This window comes from Poecilia latipinna, unplaced genomic scaffold (assembly GCF_001443285.1).
Source record: "Poecilia latipinna isolate Pla-1442-1.1 unplaced genomic scaffold, P_latipinna-1.0 Scaffold25, whole genome shotgun sequence".
Lineage (NCBI taxonomy): Eukaryota > Metazoa > Chordata > Actinopteri > Cyprinodontiformes > Poeciliidae > Poecilia > Poecilia latipinna.
This window is the reverse complement of record NW_015112641.1, coordinates 531,688-545,990: the sequence shown is the minus strand read 5'-3', so window position 1 is coordinate 545,990 and position 14,303 is coordinate 531,688. Positions and strand designations below refer to the sequence as shown.

The 14,303-nt window shown below is 37.8% G+C and overlaps 1 protein-coding gene across 1 annotated transcript in view; it reads right to left on the bottom strand.

Annotated features, from left to right (window-relative positions):
- The window catches only part of LOC106950794 (inactive rhomboid protein 2), a 40,701-nt gene extending 26,659 nt beyond the window's left edge, over window positions 1-14,042 (bottom strand). Inside the window, exon 1 of the mRNA XM_015037884.1 lies at window positions 13,722-14,042. The gene's annotated coding sequence lies outside the window, so the exon portion shown is untranslated. The remainder of the gene's footprint in view (window positions 1-13,721) is intronic.
- Between the last annotated feature and the right edge of the window lie 261 nt (window positions 14,043-14,303).

The window sequence follows — 14,303 nt, the reverse complement described above, 5'->3', positions numbered from 1 at the left end:
TTTTCTTTTTTTGCTATCTTTCTACCAAAAACTGTGTGACAAAAGTTCTCATTTTGGTGCTTTGGTCTCAATTAAACATTTTATTTGTTGTTTCTGTTTTGTTTATTTATTTTGGATATTTAAAATGTCTTCCAGTTCCAGTGTTAAATGTTCATAGGCCTAGAAACATAATTGTAAATTAGAACTTGTTCCACACAAATATTAAGCTGGACACAATGGATTTATGTTAGATAAATATAGCAGAATATATATTTAATTTAATTTAATGCAAAACAGAAAGTTTTAGATTTAAAAAAAAAAAAGATGTATTATAATTTGTGTTAGTGGTGCTTCATCTGTTCAAGTATGTCTGTCTAATAAGCTGAAAGGTTTCACTGCATCCATGAGTAAAAACAGTAAATGTGACTGAAAATAGTCAAAGTTTCAAGTTGCTTTTCCTGTCTCTACTTTCCACCACAGCAGCAGACACTGACACAAAATGACTCTCTGACAGAATACAAGTATTTGTTTGTCTATTTGTTCATCGTTTTTTTTCTTCAAAAATTCAAATAATCTCAATAAAAACCCCTCTTGTCTAACAATCGGAGCTTTCAGCGGGATCCCAAGCTGTTAACGGACGGCCAGCAGGGACAGAGTGAGAGAGACGGTCTGCAGGCCGGCAGCCAGAGAAGAAAAACGACCGTTTGACTCCAACGGCCAACCTTTCTGGGACAACCACATCAACACGCGAGCAACTTCCTGTGATTAAGTTTTACATGACGGTTTGAACAGCAAGCTGGATGTAGAAAGTGAAAACAGATCTGTAAAAATGATGAGCAGCAGCTGAGAGAAAGTGAACAGAGAGCAGAAGGCGCAGTGAGGAAGAGCAGCAGAGAACAGCAGCACTGCAAGCCAGTACTACTTCACAAACAAATCAAGTCTAAAACTGCAGGATCAATCATGGCGCAATACACATTTCAACAACAAATTCAAAGCAATTTTCAAAGAAAATGTTTATTTTAATTATCTCTGCAGTTGGCTCCGGAATACAGCTATGCTAAAATTTAAAATGTTAAACTAACAAAACCAATTTTGTCTAACATGGAGAAGAAAAATGTGAACAAAAACACTCAGTAGATGTCCTGACAGTGTTTGGGATTGTTGTGTGTTTTATGTCAGTTAGTTTGGTGAATACTCTCGTCCATGTCAGTCTTGTTTAAATTTAAATAAATCTCACCAGGCCACGTCGCCATCTGCATTTTGGCTCTATGCCTTCATCAATCATGATAGTAGAAGAGAATTCAACACCCATTCATTAAAAATATATCATTAAAAAGTGTTTTACTTAATTGGAAAACCACTTAACAATAAGACTCCCCCTAATAGGTGGCTAATAAATAGAGATGTGTTTTTACCTCGGTCACCTGCAAAACTACTCTGGAAACTCATTAGTCACTGCTTGATGAATGAATCACAAGGAAAACAACCATCCAAGCAAAAACTGACGGCAAGTTTTAACAAAGAGCAACTCGATTCCTGCTTAAAGCTCAACTCAAATAAAACTGGGAGTGCAGATTAATTCATACTGTGCTTACACTCCCAGTGTTTCAAGGGAGAAATTTTGTTATGTTTATTTAGGGATGACATGATAAATTGTCCCAGTAATCAATAGTTTGAATAAGCCTTTTAGTCAGAGGCTTCTTCAAGTTCCTTGTAGCACAGACTGCTACAGGAGACCTTTCCTGCCCACTGCCATTGCCATCTTTTGTTACAAAATCTTGTAATTGATCCTTTTGTGATCAATTAAGTACTTTTTAACTTAATTTGAATTTAATTATTGTGGCAAACAATAATGTTTTAAGACAAATTTTAAGTAATATAATGATAGTAGCCTCACTATCAATATAGACCAATAAACTTTAATTTGGTGAAAACATTTAATACTGAAACCGGAAGATATTTTAAATATAAAAAAAAAACTGCAATAACCAAAAATAATAAACAGAAAAAAACACACATAACTGAAACTATTAATATAATAGTTCATGATGTCTCTAAACAAATTCCTCCTCAAAAAATATCAATAACCAGAATGGAAGTCATCGAGTTAATTTAACTTATCATGAGATTAATTGATTCATTGCATCAGATTTATCTATAACACCAACTTTTCTTGGGTATTTTAAGTCATTACAATTTAACAACTTCTTTTTTTAAGAGAAACTAAACTTCAACTTCATCTTTTTTCACAGTTATTGACTGAATATTTTCAATCTTTCTCTTTATTTCAGTCTGTCACACGATAGCATTCAAACCCTTGAGGACCGAGATAAAATTGTAGGTTGTAGAAACAAGTTCTGACTCAGCTGACCCGACTGAATTTGGTGCCAGCCTGTGTGTGTGCTCGGAGATGGAGAAGCAGAGGAAACCGCCTCCTCACACTCCAGTATTTTTAGGCGATGCCTTTAAACAACCAATGTTGCACATTTAAAACAAAACCGTCTCTCAGTTCAAAACGGATCCATGTGTTGCACAAAGTCAGAATTCAGGTCCAAAAAAACCTACAACCCAGTAAATGAGGGAAGCTGCACCTTCTTTCATGAATCTGCGTGCCCAAGCATGCGTCGCTGCATGCTGCTATAATGACCTTGATCCCAAGCCAAGAGCTCCTCTCACTCCTTCACATCCGACCTACATAACTACAGACAGCACCAACAGACACACGCATCATGCATGTATGTCGCAATGTGTCACCCAAACTGCTAATCTGAGACATTCATGGCAGAAAGCCTTTTTAGCTAGCCCAGCTTGCATTGTGTTTCTCACTCACAGTCAGATACTGACAGCAGCGCCAGACAGAACTCGAGTAAAGACATTCTGTCCTCCAGGAACCGATGAGGAAAGAACAACTCTGCACCGGCTCCCTGCAGACTTTAAGATACTGCTGGCAGTTTATAAATCACTGAGCGGCTCAGCAACACATTAAAGATCTGCTGCTGTTGCATCAACCGTCCAGAACCTCTCAGGTCTTCTGGTTCTGCTCTGCATCCCCAGAACCAAACATGGAGAAGCAGCATTCAGCTTCCAGAAACAAACTTCTTTAAAAACCCACCTGTTCAGAGTTGCTTTTGAAACATAATCAATGAAACTTTAATCAACAAGCTGATGTGTAACGACGGAAAAATGTAATGTTTCATTTAATGATTTTGTATTTTTGTGCTGGAAAGCACTTTGAAATGTCTCGCTGCTGAAATGTGCTACACAAATAAAATGTGATTGACTGATTGAACACTTTTTCTAACTGTCTATACCACATGTGTCAAACTCAAGGTCCGTGGGCCAAATCTGGCCCGCAGTAGCTTCGTATGTGGCCCTCTACACTACATCAAAAAGTTCCTCCAGTTTTTCACAAATAAGCAAAATTCACACAAAATCTATATTTGTTCTGATTTTACTGCAATTTTTCTTCTCAAAATGAATCAAAAACATTGGGTTTAAGTGAGTGCTGCCTTAGCTTTACTTGATGTCAAGTTATAGTCTGATTGATGCAGCAAGTAATAAAAAGTCACTTTTAATATACAGTAGCAAAATATTGTTAATTTTTTAAAATTTCTAAATTAGCTCCATAAAAACTGTAATTTTGGAAGCAAAAATTACAAAAAAATTCACGAAATCCTGGAGAGACTGATCAGCGTGGAACGATGTTCAATGTTATTTAATTTTAAAGAAAGAAAAATGAAATGAAACACTTCTTGAATCCAGAAACGAGCTATTTTGATATATAATAACAGTTCAATGGGTTTTATCAATATATTCTGGCGTAACCGGCCCTTTAAGAACACTCAGATTTTTGAGTTTGACACCTCAGGTCTATACAAATGTCAGAAATCAGCGAAGGACTTTGAAGAGTTACACACTGAGATCCTAAAGCAGTTCTCTAATTTTCCCAGCATGCAAGGGGTGGAAAGATGCTTTCGAAGCCATCAGAGGGATATATATAAGATATGGTGTGATTAAAGGGGCAGTATTATGCATTTTCCAGGCACATGGTGCCATTTTATAACACAATCAAGTGACTATGTTACTGTCAGTTGTGCTCCAATAAATCTGCCCAAATTTCCTTAAAATTGGGAGATCTGTGATTGGCCGATACTTTTCTTTTTTCCCCAAAATAGTTTTATTGGAATTTTGCTGTTACACAAAAATACAGAAAACATAAAAAATAACAAAATAATAATTTGCAATCCCAAAAACCCAAAGTTCAAACAGTGTTTGAGAACATGCCCAATATCTAAAGTCTTCCCTTTCGCTACACAAGTCGGTTTTTCCACTGCCAGGTTGATGCTCCATAGTTTGATCCATTCATTTATCTTTGGTCTTTCTGATCGGTCGATGTCTTCATGTAAATCTGATCTGAGCCATTTCTGCATAAGTCTAAAAATCAACCACTTTTGCTCTGCAGACATGACACCAGGTCATGTCTGCATGTTTCAGTTAGCAACAGCCACCCCCCTACTGCCAACTCAGCAACTTTCTTGACATACTCAGCAACATGTTGGAGGAAAAAAATTGTATCGGTCAAAATTGTAATCGGCAGGTCAGGCTTTTTCAAAATCAGTAATCGGCGATTGGCCAGAAAACTGGAATTGGTGCACCCTTACTATCAAATATTACTTAAAAGAAACTTGAGTTTGAAATTGGGTCTCTGCCTCTTTAAAAACCCCTGCTCCTTCTGAAACTCTGCCTTCAGGAAGTCATCACAACATGGCTCCTCTATTAACCCTTTACGAACATTTTTACCAGTGTTTCCCCGACAGGTAGCTCCTATAATGAGCTCAGCAGCAGAGTAATTCCACCTGGTGTTTGCTAATTGCTGCTGGCTAGTCTGAAGGAGCTCCCACTGCTGTGTGAGGAGGAAGCTCAGAAGTTTGGAAACTATAGATCCGAGGAGGAGCTGCTCCTCGAAGGCGGAGCTAAGTCCACCCAGGCATTTTGAACGGCTTGATGTCATCATGGAAACTGGAGGATTTTTCAAACATGCCTGAAAGAATCAAAGCAACACTTGCTCTGAAAGCTCAAAAAGTCGATTGTAAAAATACTGCCCCTTTAATAGAAAATAAATATTCTATGTAGTCTGCAGATGAGGTAAAAGTGAAACAGACTGGAATGAACATAATGCAAGTGGACGGTGAAATTACTAAGTGCAAGCTGCCATTTTATTTACGATTAGTAAAATGAAGTGTGTGTTATGATGCTGCAGATTGCCAAGTGCTGCTCTACTGATTTCAGATCAATTAGCTTAAATAGCAAAGTGTTTGTTCATTTCACTTTGGATAAATTGATAAAACATTTGCATGTTATACACAACAAATGTTTTCTTTCCTAGGACGGACACCGACACAATAAGTGTACCATTTCTTTCTGAATGCGGTTGTCCTTCAAGTCTTTTTAGATTGTAGATATTTTTCTGACAGAATGTTTCAGGTCAAAACAGGTTCAGGGCTTTAAATAACAACCACATGACCACCTCTGTAAAAACAGGTTTAACCACAAAAAACATCCAGTTTCTGTCCAAACCCAAAGCCTTGCTGGGAACAATGAACAGCCAACATCACAGGTGCAGCTCAACGCATCACAACATCACACAAAAGTTAACTACTTCCTTTGAAATATGATTCCAAAAGAAAATCCTTTATTTTTAAACACAGAGCGATTTGGATGAGTCACAAAAGGTCAGTGCAAAAGTTTCTGAGAAAGTCTGAATATTACACAAGACCAAATAAATAAATGTTCATGAAGAGATGCGTGAAAGCACATTGGTAGAAAGTTAAGTGGAAGGATAAAGTGTGATACAAAGTTATTGCTTTCAGAGCAATAATTAATCAATTTAAGGCATGGATGTTCTCTACACGTTGTGATCAACGTAAAAGTCCCAACGTGGGAAGACAAGTTGAGGTCGAACACCAATGTTACCCTCTGATCCCTGAGGGAGGTAAACCAGTGACCTCTGTGAACTCCACAGGAAATATTGGATTGCTGAATGAGTGTGATGTAGTAATTTGATGCAAAGCGAACACAGCGGCTGCAACACAGAGGAAAACAGCTGCATGATCAGAGCGACACATTGCTCAACAGTCTGATTCTGACAGCAGGGTGACGATGTTGCACAACGACTGTTTTTAAACTGCGCTGAATGCATTTGGACATCATGCATGAGGAACATAAAGAGTTTTATTTGATTTATTTTGAACATGATAGTAGTATAAAATCATGCACAAGAACAAGGAATGCAAAAGCCATATATACAATATATAGATTTAAGCCACACCCTTTTGGATCCGCCATCCCAGCAGCGTGAGCTGAAGCACACTGGAGATTACAGCAAATCAGCCTGAATAATGAGGAGTGGGCATAAATCATTTATCATGATAAACTTTCATCGTTATCACAATAGTGCCACAAAATATTGTGATAAAACTTTAAGTCCACACATGGAAGGACGTGGTGATTTGTGGTTTTGGTGTTTACTGTAAATCTGTGACACGAATGCCTGACTTTAGATAATCTACCAGTTCAACACGCCTGACTCAAACGAAGGGTTCGTTGTGTTGAAGCAGAAGCGTATGTAAACTTCTGACTTTTCAGGAAAGGAACCATTTCTTTACGCTTCCCTGTGCTGACAGGATTTATGGAGATGTTGATTATGTTTCCAGGCAGGACTTGGCACCTGCTTGTATTGACAAAGGTGCTAATACCTACTTTAATGACTTTAGTATCACTGTGAAATATTGGCAGGAAACTGGCATAAACAAAACCTGATAGAGTTGTAAAAGAGGAAGTTGACACACCAAATACAAAAAGGCTGAAGGCTGTTAAAGGACTGTTAATATTATGTGTTTTAAAGGCACAATGTGCCATTTTACAGCACAATCAAGTTAAAGTTTATTTTTTTTTAAAATGGGGCAATATGTAATAATGAACAATTACATGTAAATATGTGAGATTATAGCTAGGTGGCTAATTTCAATATCTAGTCCCAGTGGTTAAATTCTAATGAACATTTAAAACTGAAGCCAGAAGACATTTTAAATATCCAAAATAAATTAACAAAACAGCAGAAACAAATAACATGGATACTTAAGTCTCTGTAAACAAAACTGTCCTTCAAAATAAAAGCATGTCGAGACCAAAGCACCAAACTGAAGACTTTTGCCATCCATTTTTTGTAGAAAGTGAAAAATGATAAATCATGCAAATTGAAATGATTGAGTTTAATTCCTCCTGTGATTAACTGACTTATTTGTGAAGACAGGCCTGCTGACTTCACAATTTGACACCTTGAAATTGGGTCTCTGTCTCTTCAAGAAGCACCACAATGCTTCTCATTATGCCGTTTACAACGTTGGACTGGGAAGTAGATCCAATGATGAGCTCAGCAGATGTGCAGGTCCACCAGGTATTTAACTGCTGCTGCTGCTAGTCTGAAGGAGCAGAGTCAGGTTCACCACGCTGAGGTTTCTGGACACTTATTTTTATTTGACTACTGCAGCTGGATTTCCTCTAGCTGTGTAGCATAATCATCAAAATAATCAATAAACACTTGAAGTCATTACATCAGTCTTATTTAGCTAATATGAGTTCACTTTGTGAACAGGTGTGGGCCTGGGACACAATATGTAAATTAAACAAAGTTAATCAGACAAAATTTGTATGCGCACACAATGAAGCTTTTATTTCTTATATAACTACTTCCAACACTTGCAGAATATCAGCAGATGTGGCAAAATGTTGCAGCTTGATGCACGGCTGTAAAGCAGATGTACTCTATGTGAAAGTAGAGGTAGAAGTAGTTTACTAAAACAAATGCTCTTATCCCCTGTTTGTATAAAGATCAACACAACAGCTACAGAAACATTTGCAAACACCAACAAGCCAGTTATGGTAATTTTGCAAAGCATAAATCAATAGTGTTTCTCTCAGAAAAAAAAAAAGAAATGCTTTCAGAGTATATGGTGTCTGACATAACAAAAAAATAACTCCAGTGAAAACAAATGCTTCAGTTCTTCACAGCTCTGAAGCGAATGTTTGTACCACTTTAACTAAAAAGCACAAACAAAAGCAAAGGCATTGTTCTACACCAGTAGGAGGTGATAAGTTTCAGCTCTGCCAGAAGATTATAACACTAGAAAGATAAAGTCTCAGTCCTTCACTTTAAACCAGACCAGCCAAAATGTTTGGCTTGTTGTACGACTTCATTATGAATAAAACAAACATAACATATTATGATGTTAATGTTCCCAAACTTGGAGATCTGTTGGTCAAACTCAACAGATCTGAAAACGCTAAACATAATAAACGTAACTTTATGGCTAAAATGTCACTCAGTGAGGAAGAAGCCACATTTACAAAGCAAAATTCAAATTACTGTTTGAAAATGCAAATGTCAGCTGATTAAAATGAATTTAACAAATACCAAAGCATGGTGTTTCTCATGCTACGAAACCTGAGAAACACCAACCCATCTGTGAAGTACGGTGGTGGCAGCATCATGCTGTGGACATGTTTTACAGCAGTGGAGAGCTGCTGCACTTCACAAAACACTGGAGAACATGAAAAAAGAAAATAATGCAGGAACATTGAAGCAAGATCTCAAAAAGTTAGGTAGAAGGTCAAAGCCTAGGTGTTAATGGACACTAATAATAAGCATATCACCACATTATTTATAAATTAGCAAAAGATTAGCATAAAATGTATGATCGAAGAGGCCACCACAAAGTCTTGACCTCAAGCCCATAAAAAATAGCAGCAGAGATAGAACGTGTTTGACCAACTTAGTCTACTAACTTCATTCAGCTGCACTAGTTTGACAGAAAATGGGCCAAAGTTTCTGCAAATTATTGAGAGGAAATTGTGGAAGAATTATGTCAAGTCATTCAATACAAAAGGGAATATTACTGATAAAAACCAGCCCTTTGTTCGATACTTTGCTTCGTATAGAGTTTCTGTATTCTCTGCCAGTGAGAAATGATTTTTTTACTTGAAGTTTTTAATTTTACCAAATCACTAATGTTTGTCCGTAGCGTATAGAATGCGATAGTTCGACACTATGAAGCTTCCTGGAAACTGCCTGAACTGTAAACAACCATCCTCCACTGCGAAGAGAGAAGTGAAGAGTCGAAAAAGATGGCGCTTAATCTTAGGTATTTGGACTGAACGGCTTTGTTTTCTTCCTCAGCTGCCATCGCTAAAACTATAGACTATAAATCTAAAATCAACAATATTGTTCACAACTTCTTCTGTTCACTGATTGGCTTGGTTGAAATTATACCAAATGAATCCAAGTCAATGAGAGGAATCCCAGAAGGAGCAGAGAAGGGAGATGAGAATCGAGTGAAATTACAAAGAATGGCAAAGGCTGGGCTAAAACACTAAGAAATGGTATGAAAACTAATATATACACTAATAATTTTGATAACATGCACTGAAATAAACCTTCAAAGAGTCAGGCAGTGAAGAAAAGATGTCTTCAGGTTTCAAATGTATGCTATAAATTCCACTTGCACAAATAGAGATGAGACAACATAAAAAAATCCCCACTTATTTTTATTCTATTCTAAATATCAAAAGAAATGAACTCAGTTGCAATCAGCATGTAGCAAAAGATACGAAGTTACAACATGTTTGGATCCAGTCCTGATGCAGAAGTTGTTTTTCGTTAAGCTGTGCTCTAATTTACAAAAACTTTCACGGTCCGAACTGATACAGGTCTGCTTTGTGGTTAAGTGAAACTAAAAACTAAAACTTTAAGATTTTTACTGCAGCTCTTATCACGGATAATCTGAAACCAAGGTTTTTCTTTGCCAAGTAATTTCAAGGTTTGCAACAGGCTGTTGCAGTGTGCTTTTCTCAGCCTGAGCGGTTTTCTTTTAGTTAATCAACATTTACTCTTAAAGGAAGTCATCTCACATCGTTAGGTTTTGTGAGGGCTGCACACAAGTCCATCAGTGGTTGTGGTGAGATACACACAGGGGAAGGTCTTTCCTGATTGATATCTCTATAAGACTACGCCCTGAACTACCAGAGAGCCTCAGCTTCACACCAAAAACGCAGTTTTTCTCTAACCTTCATGGCAGTTATCACATCAGAAGCTCAAGTTCTGCTACTTCTTCTTTTTGACATCTGCCTTGATGTTGCGCTCCATTCTTACAAAACATATGCATGAATCTGCAAAGATCTGACAGGCTGTAGCATCACTTGTCCCCTTCATACCGACAATGCAGTTTCCATAACACCTTTTTCTGCTCTGTGTCTTTGGACAAATGCATAAGAAAGAAACTGTCCTCAGATAAACAACCTTTACCTAAGAATTTGTCACTTTCATCTGTTTTCTCAGCGCTAATATTTATATTTTAATTGTTATGCTCTTTTGAAGCAGTTTTGATTTTTATGTCTGAACTTACTTACTACATTAAAATAGAACAACTACCACAGGAATGCCACAGCAGAAACAGCAGCCATCGTTTTGACAATACCACCCACTTTCAACCACAAATGTTAATAAAACAAACAGATGCCACTGTGGGAGGAAAAGGAAAGTACACATTTCTTCTGTGATCACTGAGATAAGAGAGTTTTATCTTTTTATACTTATATCCATATGTAGCAAACAAGTAAAACTGCACACAAATTAAACCTCACTAGAAATTGTTTTGTTTATTTAGTTAATGCTTTTTAAATGCACTGCCAAAACACAAAGAGGAACATCTGACATTCCCTTTAACAAACCTACAAGGAAGTATTGATTTGCACCTCTGACCACAAGAACCAAGCCAATTGAGGTTTTTACCAGAAAGCTTTAAATATTTTCTCACCTGATAGTCCGGTAGATTCTGGTCAATTGGAAACCAAAATTGCAACATTTGTAACATTTTCAGCTGCTGTGGTTTGCTTTCACACTGCATTGTCAAACAATTCAAACCCTTTGAAAATCCTGTTCCCCTCCGCGCCTGTGGTGGCGCTGCACCGAGAACAACTGGCGAAAACCTGACGAAAACCTCTGAACAAGGCCTTCCTTCTTCACAAAATGTGGAGTGGTGTCAAATTTGAGTGATTCTAGCATTTATTTCATGTCTTTTGCAAAAAACCACAAGTCATTTCTTCCACTAGTGCTAGACACACAGGTTTGTTTTGGTTGCATTTACCCAGAATGCCCTGCGCTGTAGTCCCAGTAAGTAATATATGTAACCTGTTGGTTGGCAGTTCACTGCCTGTGATTGCCACATTACATTTATTTTTATTGGCTGTGATGTTTAAAAAGAGTAGAGTGTACATTGTGATAAAGGAAAAGAACAAAAAAAAGTTAAGGATTCCATCACATGTTTCTATCACACAAATAGTGCCTCAATTACAGACCTGAAATCTCCAGACCCAGTAGGTTTCCAGCAAAAGTTGCAGCGGCTGATCTGGATAAGACGTGAACCGGCTTTGTGAAACTGAAAATCCAGCGCTAAGTCTGAAGTCACTTCAATAAACGACTAATCCAGCTAGCATTATCAAACACCTAAAGACTTCTGACAGATTACTTCAAAGATCTGAACAAATAAAAGTCAGTTTCAAATTACAGAAAACAACTAGAGATCAGGCTTGATGGACTCAGACCTGAACCTTCAGGGCTACATAAAGGTGATTGCAAAGTCAGCCTTCTATCACCTGATAAACATTTCTAGGATTAAATAATTAATGTCTCAGCAAGCCAGGGGCTTTTTATCCCCTCATTTACAGCTCATAATTTTAAGAAATTTTCTATGTTAGTCCACTGTAAGAAAATGTAGTCATGTGTCACTCAGACTCATTTTGGTTCAATTAAAATAAAAAAAGCAAAAGACCAAAAAGGGACTCAAGATATGTTAATATGTTTTATAAAATCACAGAGAAACCGTTTATGTTTCATCATTTATGATTATCTCCAGAATTAATTGAGATACTAGCAAGAGAAATAAAAGAAAATGGTTTTAATAATACAGATTTTATATGGAAGCAGGAGGGGCTGAAATTTAAAAACAATCTAGAAAATATTTTTTCTTCAAATTTTATTTATGAGACAAATCTCAAAATTGCAAATGTCTGATATTTTCCTCCAGCAAGTTTTATACTTTTAAACTCAGCAATTTCCTTGTATGTGTGCGTGTGTTTTTTTTTTTTTTTTTTTAATTTCAGATTTCTCTTCTAAAATTTTAGCCATTTTGAACTCAGATGGCTGCACAGTGGAGCAGTTGGTAGAGCTGTTGCCTTGCAGCAAGAAGGTTGTGGGTTCGATTCCCGGTCCGGGTCTTTCTGCATGGAGTTTGCATGTTCTCCCTGTACATGCGTGGGTTTTCTCCGGGTACTCTGGTTTCCTCCCACAGTCCAAAAACATGACTGTCAGGTTAACTGGCCTCTCCAAATTGCCCCTAGGTGTGTGTGTGTGTGTGTGTGCATGGTTGTTTGCCTCTGTGTTGCCCTGCGACAGACTGGCGACCTGTCCAGGGTGAACCCCGCCTCTCGCCCAGAACGTTAGCTGGAGATAGGCACCAGCACCCCTTCTGACCCCACTGAGGGACAAGGGTGTAAAGAAAATGGATGGAACTCAGACATTTCCAAGATTTTCTCTAGAGGATTTCTGAGATCAATCTTGAAATATCTCAGCTTTTTATAGAAAATTTTCAACTTTAAAAATTCAGAAATTTCCCCCAAAATTTTTATTATTTCTGAGATAATTCTCAAAGCTTCTGATTTAATTTTTTTTAACAAATTTTTGACTCCACCTTGTACAATTCGTTTGTAAAAGATGGATTTCTGAACTGACCTGCAGATAAAAAATATACATATATACAAACAAATGTCCTACAAAGATCAGTTGCCTTTTGTGATGTCATCCCACACCAGACAAGTGGGCGTGTCCAACTTGTTTTCAGGAAGGCACAGTCTGTTTTAATTCAACACATTGTAAGAAAATAGCAAAACAAGTAGAAGTTTTTACCATTACATCACATTGTAAAAGTGACAACCTACATTTAAATCAAATTTGATTGATTGACAAAGACCAGGCTGAGTAGGTGCTTTAAAAAACAACAAAACTACTGTATAATTAAATGACTTCACAGTAATGAGCTGTTGAGGGGAATTACACTAAACAGCAGCTATTTTTACTCTGTTGCGACTCACCAACTTGTACGCTGAAGTACAACCATTCCAGGATAAGTCACGGAAACATTAATGTATAACTTTAATTAGCGTCTCCATTCAGCTGAAAGTCTCAGTTTCAGTTCGCGTCGTGTGTCTGTAGTGTATGTAAACATAACCTCCTACAGCCATTGAGAACAGATGGAGGGCTGTAAGGTGGGCAGCGCAGGAATATGACAGACATGGCGCCCAGAAGTAACTTTAAATGGGGCAGCAGATGGAAAACTCAAATGAATAAGTGAGCTTGTTTGGGTTTGGACGGGCGGGTAGAGCAACAAAGGGCTTGCCGAGGCATGCCGACAGCTAGTTTCAGAGCGGTGGGGTAACAACGGCAGTTAGAACCGAACCTTTAGCTTGTTTTTACTTTAATTAATAGAGGTAAAGCAAAAGGTAGTACACAATAAACCTGGTTACTCAACACTGTCTACCCCAAAACAACAATAGCCGCTCTCACTTACAAAATAAGACGAGTTACCAGCCAGTTGCTAAATACACCAAACGTCTTAAAATGTTTTACTCACCTCCAAGCAAAAGTAGTTGGCTTTTTATTCATGAGCAGGTGCTAAATGTCCGAAAAACTACAGTTAGATTGTGATAAGTGGTGTGTCACACACTTCCCTCTTTCTCTCCTCCGACATCCTTATTTTTTTAATGCAGCTTCAGAAAGCAGAGAGCTGAGAGGAGGAGGCGGAGCCACGTCTTATCTTCAGAGGGGGAGAGTCTCTGCCTGGGTCGGTTCCAACCACCTCCAACACCCCGGAGCTGCGTGTGGAAACTACCCGCCGTAGTTACTCCTACACAAATATGCACCGATCTGCTGCCAGGCCAGGCTGTGTTCAGTTCCTACGGCTGGGACGCACGACCAGAGGCGATTCCAGACCAAATTTACCAGGGGGCTCTCTGGGGGCTCACAACAATACCACAGCGGTGGGGGGTCATTATATATAGAAAAAAAGGAGTAAATTTCCCCCCAAAAGTCAGACATTCTTATTCTCAGAAATTTTATAGAAAAATATCTAGGAAATTTCAGAGTTAGAAAAGTAAAAATGATAGGGAAAAAAAATCATAAGTTTTGACATTAATTTAAAGAAAACATACTGAGC